Source organism: Centropristis striata, chromosome 23 (assembly GCF_030273125.1).
Source record: "Centropristis striata isolate RG_2023a ecotype Rhode Island chromosome 23, C.striata_1.0, whole genome shotgun sequence".
Taxonomy (NCBI): Eukaryota; Metazoa; Chordata; class Actinopteri; order Perciformes; family Serranidae; genus Centropristis; species Centropristis striata.
Genome location: NC_081539.1, coordinates 4,753,239 through 4,776,464, shown reverse-complemented (window position 1 = coordinate 4,776,464; position 23,226 = coordinate 4,753,239). Strand labels below are relative to the sequence as shown.

The window sequence follows — 23,226 nt, the reverse complement described above, 5'->3', positions numbered from 1 at the left end:
TAATTTTGTGTCTTTTTTTCATAATTTTTTGGTTATTCTGTGTCTTTTTTCATAATTGTTGATTATTTCGCATCTTTTAAAAAAAATAATTTTTGGTAATTTTTTGTCTTTTTTCCCAACATTTATGACACTTGTGGGCACTGGTAAAGGTGTTTATATATAAATCACATTTTATTCACATAAAAAAAAAAAGTTATCAGAGAAAAATTTAACTTTTTTTCAGATTTCTGTCATTATAACTGTGTTATTCTGCACAAAGACTGTTTAAGTTGTTCTGCGCTGATTCCACAGAGCTGCAGCACTTATAGATTGATATAGATTTTATATGTTGCAGTGAAATACAAGGACACTGTGAGGAAAACGTATAAAGAGCAAAAAAACCCTGAAAAGTCCTGAAATGTCTCGTTGGGGTTCAGACGTGTGACGTCAGGACAAAGAAACCTGCGTTTGATCACAGAGATCTTCTCTTCTTGCTAAAAAATGTTTTAGATTCCATCTTCTTGTGTTACATAATTTTTTTATATTTCTGGTTGTGTGACTGGAGCTGTGAGTTGCGGCAGCAGCTATCTGGCCTCTTTGTTCCTCTGTAAGCTGCCTTATGTTGCCTTGAACAGTCACTTAAGAACAATGTTGACTGTCAGACCTCTATTAACGCTGACACATGCTGCTCTTTGGTATTTTACTTTGTGTGACTCACCGGTGCAGCTGCCTGTGGAGCGCTCGCTGAAGAATATCGCTGTTTCCTTTCAAACCACAGGCCTGAAAAAAAACGGCTGCTTTTAATGCAGGCACTTATACCTGGAGCAAAAAAAATCATTTATTTTTTTCACTTTTTTTTTGCTCATTAAAATAATGGGACATTATAGATTTGTTACAGTACTATTTAATTGCTTAATGGTCTTGAAGATTAAATAACAGTGAATTCTGTGGAAAAGATACAAAATAACTACAGCCAGTAACAGTAAAAACTAAGAAAATTGTTAAAACATTTGACAGCGAAGTTGCCAAAAGTCTTATCAAATATTTTATATTGATTTTTATATATTTTTAAATATAGATATTTACTGTATATCATCCATATTTTTCAATAAATTATCTGTAAAATAACTTCTTTTTTTAATTTTTTTTAAAGGCAACTTTTTACTATTTTTTTTTTTTTTTAACTTTTTGAGGGGATCTGGTTATTAAAGTACTATTTTTACAAATATAGAATATTTTTTGCACTCAACAGGATAATGTATCTAATTAAGAATAATTGGGTTTAATACCAAAATCTTTAATTGAAAAACTACAAGTGTACACAAAAACTTATGTCGATTGGGAAAACTTGAATATTTAAAAAGAATTGCAAAAATGTATGCATTTATCTGACAGCACTACTAGTAATATACCTGTAGCAAAAAAAAATGTTTTTTTTCTCCACATTTTTTTGCTTATGAAAATAATGGGACATTATCGATTTTTTTTTTTACAGTACTATTTAATTGCTTAATGGCCTTAAATATTAAATTACAGTGAATTCTATGGAAAAGATACAAAATTAATAGTAATTATAGTGCTGAATTAATTTAAAAAATAGGAAACTTTCTGTTTACAGTACAGCCAGTAACAGTAAAAACTAAGAAAATTGTTAAAACATTTGACAGCAAAGTTGCCAAACACCTACAGTCTTATCAAATATATTATATTAAATTTTAATATATTTTTTAAATAAAGATATTTACTGTATATCATCCAAATTTTTTATTAAATTATCTGTATAATAATAACTTCTTTTTTTTTAAAGGCAACTTTTTACTGTTTTTTTTGTTTTTTTTTATATTTTTGAGGGGATCTGGTTATTAAAGTACTATTTCACAAATATAGAAAAAGAAAAGAAGCCAGTAACAGTAAAAACTAAGAAATTGTTTATAAAAATAAAAAAAACCCGCAAAAGTTGCCGAACACAAACAGTCTTATCAAATATATTATATCATTTTTTAAATATATTTTTAAATACAGATATTTACTGTATATCATCCATATTTTTTAATAAAATATCTGTAAAATAACTTCTTTTTTTTTTTAAAAAAGGCAACTTTTTACTGGTTTTTTTTTTTTTTTTTTTTTTTTTTTTACTTTTTGAAAGGATCTGGTTATTATTATCTGGTAATATAAAATCTTTTTTGCACTCAACAGGATAGTGCATCCAATAAAGAATAATTGAAAAAAAAAAAACCTTTCACTTCAGGTTTGATACTAAAATCTTTAAATGAAAAACTACAAGGGTACATAAAACAAATTGAATATTTAAAAATAAATTGCAAAAATGTATTCTTTTATCTGACAGCACTACTAGTAAGTTAACTTATTTCATCACGTATATAACTACGTCACATAGTTAATGAAGCATGAATCATTTTAACCCAAACTATTATCTTATTATCTAACTATTATCTTTTTTCTAAACTAAACTGTCCCACAATGTTAAATAACGGTCATATTTCATAAGAGATCATACAAACCGCTCTACATGGATACTCTTTAGTTTGGGATTATCTGAAGCTTTCATGATTAAATACGACAAAATCTAATTATTATGACAAGAAGAAGATGAAGAACAAGAACAAAGAGAAGAAGAACTAGAGTCCACTATCAGGTCAGGGGTCTAAAATATGAGTCCTCTGGTCCAGTGGTTCTCAACCTTGGGGTCCCGACCCCAATTGGGGTCGCGAGATGATTTCTGGGGGTCGCCAAATCATTTTGGAAGTCAGCTCTGTCTCCACTGTGTTAAAGTGTTCATGTATTCATGTGTTTTAGTCTTTTTGGTCATTTAATATCTTTTTTTGGTCATTTTGTGTCTTTTTTGGTCATGTTGTGTCTTTTTTGGTCATGCTGTGTCTTTTTTGGTCATTTTGTTGTTGTTTTTTTAACATTTTGTCTTTTTTTGGTAATTTTGTGTCTTTTTTGGTCATTTTGTGTCTTTTTTTGATGATTTTGCGGTCAATTTGTGTCTTTTTGGTCATTTTGTTTCCTTTTTTTGGTCATTTTGTGTCTTTTTTTTTGGTCATTTTGTGTCTTTTTTTATTGATTTTGTGGTCAATTTGTGTCTTTTTGGTCATTTTGTTTCCCTTTCTTGGTCATTTTGTGTCTTTTTTTGGTCATTTTGTGTCTTTTTGTGGTCATTTTTTGTCATTTTGTTGTCAATTTCAGTCCTTTTTTGCTTAATTTTATGTAATTTTTTGGTCATTTTATGTCTTTTTTTGCTCATTTTGTGGTCAACTTTATTCTTTTTGGGGTAATTTTGTGTCTTTTCTGACAAATCCCAAAGTATCAGGTTGTTACTTTCCAAGGAGTCTCTGGCTTGAAGCTGACTGTTACACACTCAGGAGGTCAGAATGGACCTTTAAACTGATAGCAAAGGACTTAGATTAAAAGTAACAATAAAATACAACAAAAATATATATAAATGCACAGACAGAGAGATGTTTTAGTTGTTGTCTGCTTCATTATTTGTCCCAAATTCGTCGTATCAACTGAGTTTGTCTGATCTGAACTGTGAGATTCTGTTCAGTGAGACAACATGCTATTAAATTGGGGGTCGAGACTCAAAAAGGTTGAGAACATCTGATCTATCCTCCTGCATCCAACACAACAACACCCATCTTCAAACTCGGCCTTCATTTTGACCTCAGCCACACACCTGTGAAGATTGAAGAAAACATGTCACCTGGCTGTGATGCTGTCACAGTGACAGAGACACAAACACCTGGCAGAGGGTATTCTAACACACACACACACGCGCTGTGACAGCTGGTAACAAGAACACCAAGAACAGTGAGTAATACGTTTCATATTGAAGGTTAACTCACACATCATTTCACATTGAACTCTTTAAATTCAGTGGATGAATGTGAGCGTGACGGAGGGAAAGCGAGCTCCTGACACTCTGCTGACTCCAGCCCGGCTGCAGATTTGGGCAGTGAAAGGGCTGCAGGGAGGAGAGAAGGCGTCACTTTTAAGAGTCTTTTCTGCGAGCTGCTTTAACAGAAGACGAATAACAGATAATTAAAGTGTCAGCGCGCTCAGCTCCGCGCTCTCTGGCAGAGAGGATCACTGAGATTAAAGCAGATCTGTCCGTCCTGACTCAGCTTCGACACGGAGCTGCTGTGAGACCGAGCTGAGTCACCGCCTCCCGCCTCAACCTGCCCGTCCCGGTTCAGGTGGTCCTGGACCCGACCGGACCGGACCAACAAGTAGTCCACCTGGACTCAAAACAGCTGCTTCTTTCTGTCATTTCTCAGGATTTACACAGTGGGTGACCCCCTTCCTTCCTTCCTTCCTTCCTTCCTTCCTTCCTTCCTTCCTTCCTTCCTTCCTTCCTTCCTGTCAGTAAAACCATGTATCTCAAGACAAACTAAAGGCTGAAGTGTTCCTGTATGTGTTGAGAAATCCTCCTCCTTCTTCAGCTAAATACATAAACTACTTGAGTGGTAAAATAACAGCAAAAAAAACCCAAAAAAAACATGAAGCATCTGCTAATGTTTTCTTGTCCTTTTTCCACTTGGTATGTACGATTTGTCTCTCCTGTTTATTATCTACAATCTAGTTTGTTATTCGACTCTTATTCTGAGGAGTTTGCACTTTATTTTAGAAGTCAACAAACATTAGGAGAAACTCCTGTCCCAAATCCTGGAGACAACCAGTCAAAATAACACCGAACACTAACCGGACGAGTCACGAGACGTTTCAAAAATTCTGCTTCTGTAGCAGCTATTCTCATTCACGGTTTGTACTTTTATCTATAAACTTTAATTTACTTTAATTTATATATAAACTAGTAATCATGAGCCAGGATGTGCAGAGCTGCCTCCTCCTCTGAGGAGGTCGATGATGTAGTATAAAGAGGAATAAAGTCCATGTTGGGAGGAAGTAGGGTGATATATTATAAAGAGGAATAAAGTCCGTGTTGGGAGGAAGTTGGGTGATGTAGTATAAAGAGGAATAAAGTCTGTGTTGCAATATCACAGTTTATCATCTCTCAAGATATCATAATGTGCAGTTACATCACCCAAACTGATAAGCACTCAGGCTGACCAGTGTTGTGACGTATATTGTTGAAGTTTATATTAAAAACATGACTATTGTGTATATTTTTCCATATTGTTTTCATTGCAATGTCGAAAATCCTGCAGCAGATTTGTGTTACGCTTATTTGGAAATGCTTTACATTCTGATTCTTGCACGTGGGAGCAAAACTGGAGCCAACATGAAGTATGGATTGTATAAAAATAGGTTATTCCATGGGGTTATTTTATATAGAATATATATTGACTGAATAACATGGAAACATGCTACATCAATATATATAAATAAGCTATATCAGAATAAAAGATTTTTGCCATTTCATCCAGCCCTGTTTCCTGCACAAAGCTGTAAAAACAGGTATTGTATTTTTTATCTTGTTAACTTTTATATTAAGTCTCTTGACCTTTGCAGTGTATTTATAGTTGTGCAACAAATCACCAAGACGTATGCACAAACCTGCTCGGCAATAAAATAATTTCTGATCAAGGCTCTGTTTTATTTAAGTTGCAGGACTAGAAAGGAGACGTGGGAAACAGACAAACGATAATGTTCTGGTGACAGGCTTCAGGTAATTCTCCACACCGTGTGATTCTTTAAAATGTTCTCCGAAAACCGGCCTTTCACATTTCACAGGATACGACCTGAACGTGTGTCTTTATTGGGAGTTAATGGCCGTGAAGGAGCACAAAAAAGGAGATGAATGCAAAGCAAACGCTGAGAGGAGGACTGCGAGGGCTCAGGAGGGTTTTCGAGCCCTGCGATAAAAGCTATAGAGCCGCTCTCAGGTTTCATACGGCGACAAAGGTTGTAGATAATAAGCGGGAGGCTGGTTTCAGCCTGCAGGACCGATGTGAGAACAGAGAGCCCCGGCGCTGCCTCGTCCGTCAAACAGCAGCTCGTGTTGTCTCAGCGCCCGGCACAGGAAAGGTCAGGCCTGCTGCTCCAACACTGAACAAACAGCACAGCTCTGTGTGGGGCTTTTCAGCTCCACACACACATGCATTATCACCTACACACAGGCAGACACACAAACACACCAAATACGGGTTTGGACAGCAGTGGGCTCACGTACACACACACACACACACACACACACACAGAGAGACGAATGTAATGCATGCGAGGCAGGCGGTGCAGCGCTGGGACACCTGTTGTCGCTGCAGCAGAGCCGTGTGGAGGTGTTGACACCGCAGCTACTGTACAGCCGTCTGCCGCAGAGTCAGACACACACCACGTGGAAAATCACCGTTTCGCACAAAGTGTCACCTGAGATCAGTGATGTCACAGTGCACCGACACACCCCGAGCACACCTCGACGTCTCTGCAGCGAGGAGAGAACTTCAACAAAAGGGGGCCACCAGATTTTCAGCTAAAGTAAAATTAACCTTCTATGGCAGGGATGGGCAACTTAAATACCGGAGGGGGCCACAGTTTTTCGTGGACACTAGCACAGGGTAGGGTTGCCACGATACTAAGAAGATTTTCAACTCGATACTGATACTCAGGAAAATATTCGGTACTCGATACCATTTTCGATACCACAAGGATAAAAACAAAGACCCCAAAATTTAACAGAAATATTTTTAACAACAAGAAAAATGCAACATGTAAAAATTAACAGAACCACAGGTTAAATATTTATAATAAAAAAACAGTTGTGCAAAAAGAAACTGCAACTATGATAACAAGCTTCAGGTCTGAGGTAGTGCACAAAATAAATAAATAAATAAATACAATAAACAATAACAATTAGAACAATATTTTGTATGCTGTGCAAAATATTAGGCAAGCTTGATAAGTCGACTTTTCTCTGCTTCATTCTGGGATTACACGAGAGAAAATAACACTTTTCATCGATACTTTTGAAAATGAGTATCGTATCCGAATACAACGTTTTAGTATCCATACTTTTTGGAGTATCGATACTTTTGACAACCCTAGCCTCTCCACAGGGGTTCCCCAGGGCTCAGTATTGGGGCCCCTGCTATTCACTATCTACACCGCCTCTCTGGGTCAGGTTATCCAGCTCACATGGCTTTTCCTATCACTGCTATGCAGATGACACTCAGCTCTATCTGTCATTTCCTCCTGACGACCCCTCGGTCTCTGATGCCTCTCTGACATCACCACATCAATGAAGGCACATCACCTCCAGCTGAACCTTTCAAAACTGACCTGCTGCTCCTCCCTGCTAAACCTACAATACACCACGACATCAACATCACCATTGACTCCCTGTGTCAAACGATACTAAAATTTTCAACTAGATACCGATGCTCAGGAAAATATTCGATACTCAATACTTTTTTCGCGGATAAAAACAAAGACCCCAAAATTTAACAGAAATATTTTTCTTAACAAGAAAAATGCAACATGTAAAAATGAACAGAACCACAGGTTAAATATTTATAATAAAACAGTTGTGCAAAAAGAAACTGCAACTATGACAACAGGCTTCAGATACTCAATACTTTTGAAAATATGATATGATTGAGTATTGTATCCGGATACAACGTTTTAGTATCGATACTTTTTTGAGTATCGATACTTTTGAGAACCCTACCACAGGGCCACATATAGGAGCGTGCACTTAACCAGATATGATGAAACTGCAACAAAAATATTGTTTCATTTTGCCATTTTTGCTAGTCCACGCTAGCAACCACACTAGCCGCTAGCTGCTATATGTTTAGCATTGAGGTGATACTTGAGGCTCGATGTGCTGCGGTGATATGTGAATTCCTTGTTGCATAGCAACACAACCATGCTCTTATGGACGCTTCTATCCGTTGGTTTTTAGTAACTAAATGTCCCATCATCCACCGGGCCAACCAAAGGTCTCATCAGCTTCTTCCTTCATGTTCACTGTGGTTTGTTGTTGTCTGAACTCATCAACGCTAGTTGGTGCTCCAGTATAATCGGTCCGCCTGAAACTCATCCAGTGAGAAACGTTCCGCGGTGCAAAAATAAGTGCGATTAAAATGCGTCAATTTTTTTTAACGCGTTCATTTTTGTGTAATTAATTAATCTTAATTAACGTGTTAAAGTCCCGGCCCTAGTTTGAAGCATATATAAAAATAACCTTTTACTGTGATTTTTTTTGTTTTCAGTGCAAGAACAGCAGACCAACATTAATGCAAGAGGTAATTTAGTGCATTTTTACACTGAACTTTTAAGATTTCATGCTCAAATGCATGTAGTTGTACTGAGGGCCACTTCAAGTGAGGTGAGTTTTGCGCCACAAAAAAATCACTCAAAACATCATTTCATGGCCCTTTTCTATCTGGAAAAAATATATTCCTACTTATAGGTGAGTAAACCTTCATTTCTGATAGTTTCATACACTTAGACTGTTGAAGACATTCATTTCAATGGGTCGTTGGTTCAATGGTTCAATGTTTCTTTCAGGCAACATTCAGACAAGAAACCAGTTAAAAAAGTTCCTTTTATAATGTTTTTACATTTAAAATGTCATGTATTGTACCCTGTTGAAGCTACTGAATCTTTTACACATGTTTATTAAATAAATTATGTTAAAATTCATTTTAAAAACTTTCTTTTTCACTTGTGCACCGTTATGGTAATATGTTGCCTACGGACAACAAACCCCAAAAACTTCACTTCTTCACTGGCATCATAAAGCGTACCATAGAGGGTTAAAGCGCAGTAAAAAAGAATTGGAGCTGCATCCAGAGGAATCTGTTCTTTTTCCTCACAATAAGGCCAGAAAATGTATTGTTTTCGATTTTGAGGTTTGTCATCTTTCAGTATAGGGGAATGAAAACAAACATTTGGGTGTATATTTTACTATACTTTGTTCTCCTCCTTCCTCTTACACTATACTATGTATATCTCAGCATATATTTAAATATATCATTTAATTTCTGTTCATACTCCATGCAAAAACGTATTGCAATATCTGTAAAATGTAAAAAATAAAAATAAAATAATAATAATACTTTCCTGCTATTTTAGCATTGTTATATAATGTGTATAGACTGTGTATATATATATATATATATATATATATATATATAGTAAGTATATAACATAGTAAGGAGTACAACTGGTCAGTTTGGTGTCTGTAAGTAGAGCTGAAGTTGAGGTTTATGAGGAAAAACTCATTTTGAGAAAACGGCCTTTAAAGGTTTTTATACATTCTTAATGGAGATGACTATTCTGAGACAAAATGTTGAATCTAATTCACAGCAACAACAATATAGAACATATAAAACACATGATATTCTGCAGGAGAGTTGGAGCTTTCTAACAAATGTTTTTGATGCCTTTATTTGAAGTTAACTCGACCTCTTTCTGGTAAAAAAAAATTATATTTTTGCTGCACGATATTCACATTTTGTGTGACCGTTCTCATGACGAAAAACAACACTTTGAATAAATATACTGATGTGTGAATTAATCACATGAATCAAATAGAAAATCCTGCTGTGTGACGCAGTTTATAAGACAACATCTCTCCGCTTCCTTCAGCCTCGAGGTGACTTCTCTCAGTGTTTGTCTCTTTGTTCACCACGTCCCGTCTCTTTTACCGGACACAAACTCTCTCTGGATGCTGCAGGAAATGATCTGTGATCGTCCTTCTATCCCTCTTTCTCCACCATTCCTCCTTCCAATCCACTTCCCTACCTGCTCCGGCTTTTTCTGATCTACCTCCCGTCTTTTTTTCCACCTTCCTGCCAACCGAGCTCATGTCCCAGCTTTCCTGCCTGCTGTCCTCTCTCATACGGCTCCTGCAGTCCTTTCTTCTCCTCGTCCTTATCTTCTACCTTCCAACTTTTCCTTCCCACCTTTAAACCTGCCATGTAGAGCTTCTGCAGCTCTACATCAAACACACCATTCACTAGATTCCTAAACTGAGAAGCTCTTCCAGCAACAACAAAAAAGGGTCGGAGGTCGGGACATTTCCTGCAGGACTGCTGTCCTCAAGGACACAACTGGTTTTCAAACCAGTTAATCTATTTATCATAACTTCACCATGTTGCAAAGCATCTCTCTTTATAATTTGCATGAAAAACATTGATGCTCGGGTTCAAATTTTTACCGTAATGGCACTAATATAAGCAAATCCTGTTTTTAAAGAATGCACTTTGAGGAATATCTTTTAATTTGCATGAAAAATGTTAATGCTCGGGTTCAAATTTTTACTGTAATGGCACTAATATAAGCAGATCCTGCTTTTTAAAGAATGCACTTTGAGGAATCTCTTAATTTGCATGAAAAACATTGATGCTCGGGTTAAATTTTTTACCGGAATTGCATGAATATAAGCAGATCCTTTTTTTAAAGTATGCACTTTGAGGAACATCTTTTAATTTGCATGAAAAATGTTAAAGCTCGGGTTCAAATTTTTACCATAATGGCACGAATATGAGCCAATCCTGCTTTTTAAAGAATACATTTTGAGGAATCTCTTTTAATTTGCATGATAAATGTTGATGTTCAGGTTCAAATTTTTACCGTAATGGCACTAATATAAGCAAACCCAGCTTTTTAAAGTGTGCACTTTGAGGAATCTCTTAATTTGCATGAAAAACATTGATGCTTGGGTTCAAATTTTTACCCTAATGGCACTAATATAAGCAGATCCTGTTTTTAAAGTATGCACTTTGAGGAATATCTTTTAATTTGCATGAAAAATGTTGATGTCCGGGTTCAAAATTTTTTTACCGTAATGGCACTAATATAGGCAGATCCTGTTTTTAAAGAATGCACTTTGAGGAATATCTTTTAATTTGCATGAAAAATGTTGATGTCCGGGTTCAAATTTTTACCGTAATGGCAAGAATATGAGCCAATCCTGCTTGATATATGCACTTTGAGGAATTGCATGTAAACGATGCAAGGGAAGCAGCTTTCCGTGATTTTACTGTTCAGAGCTTGATTTTATTTGCTTTTATCATGTGAAGGTTGTTTGGTTCACATAAAGCTGATCATGTTGCGTACTGGGAGCTAATTTGTGTGTCAGTGTGTGTGTGTGTGTGTGTGCGTGTGTGTGAGGGATTCATCCAGAAGGTCAGAGGTCATCAGGAAACTCCAGTGAACACAGCTGCAGCTCTAACTGATTTTCAGTTGGGTTTTTTGGGGTTTTTTGTGCCGTTCAAGCTCTTTTTTCTCTCCTCAACACCTTCACAAAACACGACAAATTAAATCAAACCATTTGCATCCTGAATAAATCAACAAGATAAATTTAAATATTTCTCCAGCAGCAGCAGCAGCAGCAGTACCTGCAAGTGACAAAACATTGCGACCCAAAAAAAAGCCTCGTTTTATGCAGAGAATCCACGTCGAGCAAATCAACCACATAGTGAGAGCGACACATGTTTTATCCTCAACTGAGACGTTTCACTGCCGAACAAAACACTCCACAGAAATATTATGGGAACGCCAGGGGAATATTATAGGGATATCACAGGAGATTAAATGCATCAGAGCACCATAAACACACAGCAGAGTCGCCTCCAATCACAAATATCAGACATGAAGCCAATATGACGTACAGGAAATCAGAAAAAAAAGAGTATTTGAGTCTAAAAACAACCAAACTTATAGAGATTATGCAAATTTTGTGGCTTAAAATGTCACAAAGTTGCTATAAATTCAGCACCACTGATGAGGTCAAAGCAACTAGAGGGATATTAAAGCATGTCACCTATTAATGTGGGTCAAAATATCATAAAAGTCTCTAAAATGTTTCTGTTTATAGCCACTCCAACATCCCAAAGAAGCAAACAGGACAAAAAATCTGACAGCCAGCAGCCCCAAATGGATCTCCTCTCACATAAACAGAGCCCGTTAATTAATGGAAAGTGGTGGCACGGCTCGGCTCGGCTCGGCTCGGCTGATAAAGAGCGGGGTTGCATAGAAACAGGAGTCTCTGGAGGGAGAAAGTGGCTCAAAACAGACACGGAGAGGACACTGAAATGTGCTTTTAAGCGCATTTTCAGGCTCTGCGTCACCTCAAAGCACAAAAACAGCAGCAACACGAGCAGCGAAGTTGTCTCCTTGTGGATTTTTATTGATCATTTTCGGTTTATTGCCATTATTAATAAAGTCCTAATGCAGAAATTAGACTTTAACTCGTTTTAAATGGAGTTTATTGAGTGGAAACGTGCCCACACTTGGTGCCAATTTGATTAAAGTTGTGAAATTAAATCTGAAAAGGGATCATTCTCGCTGACAGAAGTGGTTTTTGCTCAGTGTCGCAGGTGTTTTGGCTCGTCAGGATCAACTGGCTCCAAAAGGTCAGAGTTCAGCCCACAACAACAGCCACAATAACAATAAAACAAAACGCCTGTACTCACATGTGAAACTCCTTTTTTTGCGTTAAAATCTGCGGGTTGTGTGTTGTTGTTGTTGTTATTTTTTTTTAATCAGGCGTGAACACCATCACCGCTCCGCTCCGCCGCGCCCCGCTCACTGCTCACACATCCCATCCGGACAGGAGGCGCACGGCGGCGGATCCATGAGCGGAAAACTCCGCGGAGAAGCTCCGGAGAAGAAAAAAAAAAAGTGTTTGAGATTTTTTTTTAATTCTCTTGAAGGTAGAAGGTTTTTTTTTTTTTTTTACATCCAAGCAGAGCAACAGTGAGGGTGAGATGGTGAGGAGCGGCAGGTCCCTCCAGCGGGGCGGACTGTCGCGCTTCAGCCAAGCCGGGGAGGGAAGGCGCGCACCGGGCTGATCACTCCGTCTGCTCCGCCTCCTCCCGCATCTTCCTTCCCAACTTCAGCCGCTGTAATCCTCCGGGAGCGGCTCCAGCGTCCCTTCTATTCCCCCTTGATCCCGAAAAACACTCCTCCACCTCGGGGGGAAAAGAGATTTTTTTTTTAATTTCTTCTCATCCTTTTTTTTTCTTTCTTCTTTCAGGTGTGATAATTAACAAACAAGAACGCGCGCCTCCAAAATAAAAGTCTCCCCTCGCGGCTCCAGCTGTTGCTTTTTATTTCTTTTTTTCTTTTTCTTTTGGAGGAATTAATTGGGAGGCGGAAAAGTGGGAAGTTTTGCCGTCAGAGCGGAGTGTTCGGCTGCGTTTCGGTGCGTTTCGGTAGGTCGGTAGGCTGCTTGGCTGACCGGCCGGACTCCCAGCATCCCCGCCGCTTGATCGCCCCCTGGACGCGGAGAGAGAGAGAGAGAGAGAGAGAGAGGGAGAGAGAGAGAGAGAGAGAGAGAGAGAGAGAGAGAGAGAGAGAGAGAGAGAGAGAGAGAGAGAGAGAGATGGAAAGAAAGCGGGAGGAAGAGGGGGGTATCGCGAGGTTACGCCCTAAATCCCGTTTGTCTCTTGGTACCTTTTCTTCCTTTAGACCAGGGATGGGAAACTTAAATGCTGCAGGGGGCCACAATTTTTTATCAACACTACCACAGGGCCACATATAGGAGCGTGCACTTAACCAGATATGATGAAACTGCTATTTTAAATATGTTTACAGTGCAGTAACTTAACATATTTCATGCTCAAATGCATGCACACTGCAAAAAAAGCTGTGTCTAAAAACAAGATAAAAACACTAAATCTGAGGGAAATGATCTTGCTGCATGGACAGATAATTTCACTGGACAAGATTTCTTAAATTAAGATGATTAAATCTAGAAATAAGCATGTTGAACGCTTAAAATAAGAAATTAACTCTTAAAACAAGATAAATTATCTAACACTTCTAAATCTAAAGTTTGTTTTATCTTAAGAACCAAATAATTTACAGTGTATAACAGTATAAATAGGGATACAAAAGGTTTGAAGCGAATAAAAAATAACCACTTACTGTGATTTCTTTTTTTTTTTTTCAGTGTAAGAACAGCAGACCAACATTAATTGCAAGAAGTAATTTTGTGCATTTTTACACTGCACTTTTAACATTTCATGCTCAAATACATGTAGTTGTACTGAGGGCCACTTCAAGTGAGGGTGCGGGCCGTATGTGGCCCCACAGGGCCATTAAAAATGTGTTTGCTTTTTCAACCCTCCTTGCCCAGAGAAGAATCCTGTTAGAGTGGAAATCAGCACATCCACCCAAAGCCTCTTCCTGGATGAAGGACCTGATTCTATTCTTTAAGTTGGAAAAGATAAAGTATTGCATTAGAGCAGGGGTGGGCAACTGGAGGCCCGGGGGCCACATACGGCCCGCACCCTCACCTGAAGTGGCCCTCAGTACGACTACATGCATTTGAGCATGAAATCTTAAAAGTGCAGTGTAAAAATGCACAAAATTACTTCTTGCTATTAATGTTGGTCTGCTGTTCTTGCACTGAAAAAAAAGAAATCACAGTTATTTATTGTTGGTTATTTTTTATTTGCTTCAAACCTTTTGTATTCCTATTTATACTGTTAAACATGCATTTGAGCATGAAATATGTTAAGTTACTGCACTATAAACATATTTAAAATGTCAGTTTCATCATATCTGGTTAAGTGTACGCTCCTATATGTGGCCCTGTGGTAGTTACGGTGAAAAATTGTGGCCCCCTGCAGCATTTAAGTTGCCCATCCCTGCATTAGAGGGTCGACCCAAAAATTCTATGAAGCATGGGCCCCTCTATTATCTTATTTTGAAAAACTTACAGCCCTTCCACAAGATTAAAAATTAAAAGAAGGCAAATAGCCTGTTAGTAATGTCTTGATGTCCACTTTTTCTCATATAGATTTATTTTTATTAATTTTTTTTATTTGCTTTTTTTTCTCCTTCTTCTTCTCCTTTTTTTTCATTTTAGTTTATCTTTATTTATTTTGTATTAAAGTATTATTTTAACCTTGTATATATTTTCATGCCTGTAACTTTTTTCGTGTAACATTTCAGGTGTGCTTCTCACTCACAAGTTGATTTTCATTATTTTATTTATTTATTTATTTATTTTTCGTATTGACAGCACAATGGGGATGGGTGGGGAGGAAATAAGAAAAATGATGTATGTTGAATATCTGTGATCAATATTAATTTCTTCAAATAAAAACATGTTAAAAAAAAAAAAAACACTACCACAGGGCCACATATAGGAGCGTGCACTTAACCAGATATGATGAAACTGCAATTTTAAATATGTTTACAGTGCAGTAACTTAACATATTTCATGCTCAAATGCATGTAGAACAGTATAAATAGGAATACAAAAGGTTTGAAGCAAATAAAAAAATAACCACTTACTGTGATTTCTTTTTTTTCAGTGCAAGAACAGCAGAACAACATTAATTGCAAGAAGTCATTTTGTGCATTTTTACACTGCACTTTTAAGATTTCATGCTCAAATGCATGTAGTTGTACTGAGGGCCACTTCAAGTGAGGGTGCGGGCCGTATGTGGCCCCGGGCCTCCTGTTGCCCACCCCTGCCTTAGACATATATAAAGTAAATACACCCTGAAACTATCTCACATTTATTTTGGTCTTTAATTCACATACAAACTGTGGAAGGACATTGCCTCCTTTGTTAACTGAAATATTTTCACTGGTTTTACTTTGCATTATAAAGATTTCATATTTGGCTGCTTTGATCACAAAAAGAAGGATGATGATGCATATTTTCTGATAAATTTAATTTTTCTTTTTGCCAAATACCACACACACGACAGGCCAAAAGTGTGGAAGTAAGATCAAATTTGTACAAAAAAAGATCATCATTGCTATACTTTGCAACAAAATAAACGTGATTATTATATAAAGAGTCACTTATTAGAACACATTTTACTATAATTATCAGCTCTTTGGGTTTTTATTGCTTAGACTTTCCTTAATGTATAAATCTGAACTCTTGTTTCTTTACTCAGCTGCTTCAATTTTAGCTGTTTCTGTGGTAGTTTGTCAGAGATATGAACACAGTCGAGATTTATTAGGATTTTTGTATCCAAACTCTCAAAAGCCAAAGAGCTAAAGTGAATAATGTAAACTGGGATTTTTTTTTTTTTTTTACTTTTGCACTGAAGTTGTGACTCTTCCAAATCTTCTCAACCCTTCTTAAGTTAACTTCATAATAAATTAAAACAAATGAAAAGAAAATTTAGATTTTATTTGATTAAAAAAAAAAAAAAAATTCTGAGCAATTTTGACAATTTTTGGTTGTTGTTGTTTTTTTATTTTTTTATCTTATGCTGTATTATATTGTATGTGTTAATATGTGTTAATATGTGTTTGGGTGTTCTAACTGGACTTTTATTATCTAATATAATTGACATTTTTAAGAGAGAATTCAGAAAAAGAAACAACAAATAGTTAGAAAGAAAAAAGTATCTATATACAAAATAAATATAAATTATTTTTTTCAGAAATGTAAAAAAAAACCCAAGAATTTTATTAACAAGTATTTATTCAAAATTTTTAAATAATTATATTTTATTCTACTGTATACATCTATTCTACTTTGTCTCAGAGGAAAATAATTTGCTTTTTACTCACATTATTACTATTTATATAAAAAATAATATATTATTATGTATTTTTGTAGTTTAACTACCAGCAGCACACTGTAAAACATATTGTCAGAAGTTTACTGAATGAAAGTAAATAATTTTTATTACAAATATTAACCATAAAATGGAACTTTAAATCTGTATATTAATATAATGGGACATTATAGATTTATTTTTTTACAGTACTATTTAATTTCTTAATGGTCTTGAATGTTATTCATTTATCTTTCATTTATAATTGAAGTAATGAAGCAGCACACTGTAGAAAAAAAAAATATATATATATATAAAATATAAAATAATAGAGTACATTTCTGGAATATATATATATATATATATATATATATATATTCCAGAAATTTACTCTATTATTTTATAGGGATTTTCTTGTTTTTTTATTTACATTAGGCAACAAAAAATTTATTACATTTTAAAATATATGAATGAAAAATAAAAAAGTAAATTACTTTTCTAATAAATCGCTGACAAGTTGAAATATGTAAATTAATATAATGGGAAATTATTATTATTATTATTTACAATATTATTTAATTGCTTCATGGTCTTGAATGATAAATGACAGAGAATTCTACCTAAAAAAATCTATAAAAACTATAAATACTCATAATATTGTATTATATTGAATGTTAAATCAGGCAGAGAGAAAAAAATGATACTAGAGAATGAATTATTCACAGAAACTAATAAATATACTAGAATAACTAAGAATATTATTATTATTCAAGTCATAAAAATCTTTTAACAGTAGAAATGTGTATCCCCCTCCCATCTGATCGTCTGTTGGAGATCTCAAGAAACCACAATTACATATAAAAAATAAAAAATAAACTTATAATCTGAAGCCACGTGACTCTGTGGAGCTCGTCCACTAAACAAGATCAACTTGACTTCTGAATCTTTAACCAGACAGAAATGTTTTTATCAGTTTCAATACAAAAGTGGGAAAAACTGCAACTGCACACAGTGATAGAAACATAAACAGGTCATAAATAGAGCTGGGAACCAAGGAGAGAGGAGAGAGGAGAGAGGAGAGAGGAGAGGAGGAGAGAGGAGAGGAGGAGAGGAGGAGAGGAGGAGAGGAGGAGAGGAGGGAGAGGTTTCCTACCTGACAGTGAAGGTCTGTGGAGTCATGCTGCCTCCTGCTGGAGAGCTGAGGAACTGCAGGAGGAGAGGCGCTAGAACACAAACAACATATAAAATCTCTATAAATCTCTAAGTCCTGCAGTTAGAATGACAGAAATCAGAAGAAAAATTGAATTTTTCTAATAAATTGACAAGTGTCACGGATGTTGTAACAAAATAAGACAAATTTTCAGAAAATGTTCAATCTAAGACAAAGCCATTACAATTTCAGAGGGGAGTGTATATTTAAAAAGTTAAAAACCAGAACCAACACCAGATCACCATGCACCACGGTAACAGCTGTTCATTTATGGAACAAATTGGAGAAAGACTTGAAAACTTGCAATACCATTAACTTATTCAAACAGTCCTTAAAAATGGGATGATTCATTTATATAAGTTAGAGTAACGAGTAATAAGCTTCTTTCTTTTCTCTCTTTTGTGACTGCTTATTTATTTTGTTGATAAATAACAGATTGTACATTTCTAATTTTTTTATTTACTTGAGTTGTAACAGGGTAGGCGTAATAAGCTGCTTCAGCCTTTTCGGTCCAAATGTCTATTATCAATTTTCTCTCTCTGTTTACATGTTGTTTACTTTGATCAATGTTTTTTGTCTGGTTTGTTTTGATGTATTGACCGAAATAAACAGATACGAAACAAAACGAAACGAAACAAATTTACCCCAAAAAAGTCACAAAATAACCAGAAAAATTATGTAAACATATTCTAAAAAAAACCCCACAAAATTACACAAAAGTGGCATAAAATGACCAAAAGAAGACACGAAATAACAAAAAATGATCTAAAGATATCAAAAAAGACAAAAAATATGTATAAAAATATGTAAAATGAGCAAAATATACATGTAATATTACCAAAATCAGTTTTCTCCACATATTCTAAGTTTTGTCATGTTTCCAGCCTCTCCTGTCCTCTCCTCTCTGCTCTGCGTAAACAGATTCTCAGTGAATATTTGTCACGTGACACTAACATCATGAAATATTATTCAGTTTCTAAGTAAAATAAATATTGTTTATATATTTAAATACATTATATATATATATATATATATATATACACTCCATGTATCAATATAATATTGTGATTCTAAGTCATATTCAAACAACAATAAGGGAAAAACTATAAACAAGAAAAGAAGCAGGGAATTCAGTTAGAACATTTAAAAAATATATATTCAGTAAAGTTATTGTGCAGGAAGCTTTTTTTAACATCCAATAAAAACGAAATAATATAAAGAAGGAGGAAAACATGAATGAAGTGGCAGATTGACAGTGAAGTAACTTTAGTCCATATTTTAATGTTCTTTCTATTTATTTAGTTTTAGCTTGGCTAGGGAATTTCAATGAAGCTTGATATCCATTTATTTAATTTTTTACTTTATATTTTAGAAATATTTTACAAAAATAAACATTCAAACATCCTGCGATACGATTTGTAATAAGTGACATCATAATAAACATCAACACACAAAATATGAGATGAGAATAAATAAATAAATAAATGAAAAAACAGGAAAACAAAGAAACAATATATATATATATATATATATATATATATAATAAGTAATAAGTTGTGAAAATAAAATAAATAACAAGTTGTGAAATTAAGTAGATAAAATAGGATAATAAGAAAAAAGTACATAGAATCAATACATAAAAAGGTACAAGAAATATATTAAATTAAGGAACAGGTACATCCATGAGATTTAAGATATTCTTTTTAAATTATTATTATTATTGGTCCTTTTTTTTATTTAAATAGAATTTGCCAAAATGTAGAAAATGCCAAAATGTCGAAAATAATAATAATAATAATAATAATAAAATGGGATTCAACAGCTAATTTTCTTAAGTTAACTTCATAATAAATTAAAACTAATTAAAGCAGAATAAACGAGTTTAAACAACAGGAGACAGAAAACACGTTCAACATGAACTTTTTACATCAATTCTGTCAATGAATCACAATAAACTGAATCCGCTGAGCGTCTATTATTGGATCAACATTAGATAGAAAACTTTTGCATTTCTTTGGAAGAAACTAAAAAACTCACCGGTGTTCAGCAGCAGCAGCAGCAGCTCACCTGCAGCGGCCTCAGGTGAGCCGGAGCCGCCTCTTCTTCTCTGGTTTTATTCTCTGTTGACAGCTGACAGGCGCGTGGCCGCCCCCTGCTGGACGGACACTGTTACTGCACCACAGGCGGAATGTAACAAAGTACAATTATGAAGTGCTTTTACTTTACTTCACTTTACTTCACTTTACTTCACTTTACTTTACTTCACTTCACTTCACTTCACTTCACTTTACTTCACTTTACTTCACTTCACTTCACTTTACTTTACTTTACTTTACTTTACTTTACTTCACTTTACTTTACTTCACTTTACTTCACTTTACTTCACTTCACTTTACTTTACTTCACTTTACTTCACTTTACTTCACTTTACTTCACTTCACTTTACTTTACTTTACTTTACTTTACTTCAAGTATTTCCATTTTAACTTTATACTTCTTCTCCTGGACATTAAGAGGCAGAAACTGAACTTTTTTACTCTTCTACATGGAGCTGACAGTTTAACCCTCCTGTGGTCCTTTTTGACCCCAAATCATTTTCATCACACCATTAATATAGGTTCACTTTGATAGAATTGCTTGAAATGTTCAGCATATGTGCATCTCTGCATCCTTTATAGGTAATTAAAAATTCAACTTTCTTCATACATTTGTACGTGCTTTATACATTTTTATAGCACCCATGCTCCTCAGGGGTCCAAAAGGACCCCATGACTTTAGACTGGTTTTAGGACATGTAGAAAAAAATATTCAACTTTTTTTTTTTTTTCAACTTTTACAGCACGTCAAGACCAACACATTGACATATAATTTTCATATTTTTTTCATTATTATTGGTCAATTTTAGTCAAATATGAAAAGTTGGTAATATTTTATCAAGTTACTTTTCAGGTCGAGATTTAACATAAAAAAACATGATACATTTAAAGTGATTGTACATTTTTTACTTGATACATTTTTTTATTATTAAACCTCATAACAGTATATTAAGTAAATCTGTACATTAATGTATCGGGACATTATATTTTAGCATAAAAAAGAAAACATTATATATAACATTTTTTCAGAAATGTAAAAAAAAGATACATTTTACAATTTTATTAATTTTTAATAATTCCGTTTTATTCTACTGTATATTTCTATTCTATGACATCTCAGAGGTAAATATTGTTCTTTTTACTCACATTATTATTATTTCTGTAAAAAAAAAAAAAAAACGAACATACTATGTTTTATGTTTAAAAAAATATTACAAATATTAACCATAAAATGGGTGTTGGAATCTGTATATTAATGTAACTTAATGGTCATTAATGTTAAATTACACCGAATTATATGTAAATATATATACAATAAATACTACAACTAATAATAATAATAATAATAATATTGAATGTAAAATTAAATCAGTTTTCTATTTTCTTAGAGTAAAACTTTAAATTAACTCTTTGCTGAGATGTTTTGTTGATAACTGTATGTTCGATTTCTATTATTATTATTGTTGATAAAATGTACAATCATTTATTCTGACATGTAGTTAAGTATAAAGTAGTAAGAAAATAATGTTACTTTTCATGACAGCTATGAAAAATATTGTCAGATAAATAACATTTGATTATAAAATGAGACAAAATATATATAAGTGCTACTCATATAACTGACCACTTGAGTTAATGGCTGATATTTTTATCTTTATATTTTTCATAACATTTAATTATTTAAAACCACTATGATATTTTTCTATTCCTTTTATAAATACAAGTTAATTCCCTCTCAGCTTTTCTTTGCAAAAACACAAAATATTTGAGATAAAATGAGCACGATTCAAATGTTTTTTAAAACTTTATTTCCTCAGAGCAGAGAAACAAACAAACACCAGCACTGCTTATTATATCTATTGCACATTATAAAGCTTATTTCGGATGAATATTGTTAAAAAAAAAAAAAGTTTCAGAAAACAAACAACCAGAGAACAGCACAGATATTCTTTCTTCTGAAGTTTAAAAACAGATAATAAACTTTATGTGACAATATTTTGTAATTTACAGTTTACTGATTAAAAACGGAAAATGTCGGTTTTCTTCCCAGATGAATGAAACTGTATATATGTGATATGTAGTATGTGATAAACATAAACAAATGAGTGATAATTCTGCTCCAGATATGCTGCATGCACTTTATAAAAGCACAGCTTTCAAAAATACGGCATTTTTTAACAAACGGACAACTATAAAGAGAAATAAAGTCCACTTTTGATCATTTTCCAGATAATTAATGAGCAGATTAACAGTTCAGATTAACAGTTTAAACTGCTACACTATTAACTTCATGACACTACAGTTTATTTACATTACAGTTACAGGAACCAAGAGCCTCTCATCACCTTTAAGATGCCTGGTAAACATGTTTACAGTGTGCTGGAAGTCTGAGTATTAACTGCAAAAAAGGTGTGTCTAAAAACAAGATAAAAAACACTAAATCTGAGGGGAAATGATCTTCTGCATGGACAGATAATTTCACTTTTTATTTCTTAAATTAAGATTATTAAATCTAGAAATAAGCATGTTGAACACTTAAAATACACTTTTTATCATGTTAAGAAACAAATAATCGTCAGGTCACTCTGCTCGGGCCAGTTCATCGCTGCTGGTAGCTTTAATTTACCTTGTTTTAAGAGTAAAGTTCATATTTTAAGTGTTCAACATGCTTATTTCTACACTGCAAAAAGCCAACTTGTATTTTTTGGCCTAAAACAGTGATTTTAGTTGGTAAAACTTGGAAACATAAATTATTGACATTTAGGGCAATAATGTAAGTTAGCACAACAAAGGAAGCCAGTTGTCTGCTCAAAAACAAGTTGTTGAGTTGTTGTTACTTATATCTTTAAGTTGGGGTTCACAACAAGGGACAATAGTTCTGATAACTCTTATTTCTTTGTTGTGAAATGCAGAAAAGGGGTGAAATTCGGTCATTAGCGAAAGCTAGCGGCTAACTGATGCTAGTGGCTAACTGATGCTAGCGGCTATCTGATGCTAGCGGCTAACTGATGCTAGCGGCGCTGCTTGTTACAGCTACAAGAGTAGCCATTAGCGTATCAATGCTAACTCAAAATTGTGGTAGCAACATTAGCTGACATTTCATAGCGGCGTTACAATCGTGCCAATTCAGCACATTGCAGAAGTTAGCAGAAGTAAGGATTAAAAGTTATTACAATGTAAAATTATAAGTTAGTACAACTTACAGTTGAGTTGACAAAAATCTGAATTCAGAGTTGAGAAAACTCAAAAACAAAACTGAAAATATTTAGTTTAACTGTCCAACTTCAAATTTTATCGAAGTTTGTTGCCTTGAAATTTTGAGTTCACCCAACTTTTCTTTTTTTGCAGTGTATATTTAACAATCTTAATTTAAGAAATCTTGTCAAGTGAAATTATCTGTCCATGCAGCAAGATCAATTCCCTCAGATTTAGTGTTTTATCTTGTTTTTAGACACCTTTTTTGCAGTGT

The 23,226-nt window shown here is 34.4% G+C and overlaps 1 protein-coding gene and 1 long non-coding RNA gene across 2 annotated transcripts in view; both read right to left on the bottom strand.

Moving 5' to 3' along the window:
• The window catches only part of LOC131962372 (sodium channel protein type 4 subunit alpha-like), a 245,957-nt gene extending 232,532 nt beyond the window's left edge, over positions 1-13,425 (bottom strand). Inside the window, exon 1 of the mRNA XM_059327367.1 lies at positions 12,390-13,425. The gene's annotated coding sequence lies outside the window, so the exon portion shown is untranslated. The remainder of the gene's footprint in view (positions 1-12,389) is intronic.
• A 9,140-nt stretch (positions 13,426-22,565) lies between these two features.
• LOC131961702 (uncharacterized) overlaps positions 22,566-23,226 on the bottom strand; it is a 12,693-nt gene continuing 12,032 nt past the window's right edge. Inside the window, exon 5 of the long non-coding RNA XR_009389880.1 lies at positions 22,566-23,226. This exon is cut by the window's right edge and continues 1,748 nt beyond it. This is a non-coding gene — a long non-coding RNA (uncharacterized LOC131961702).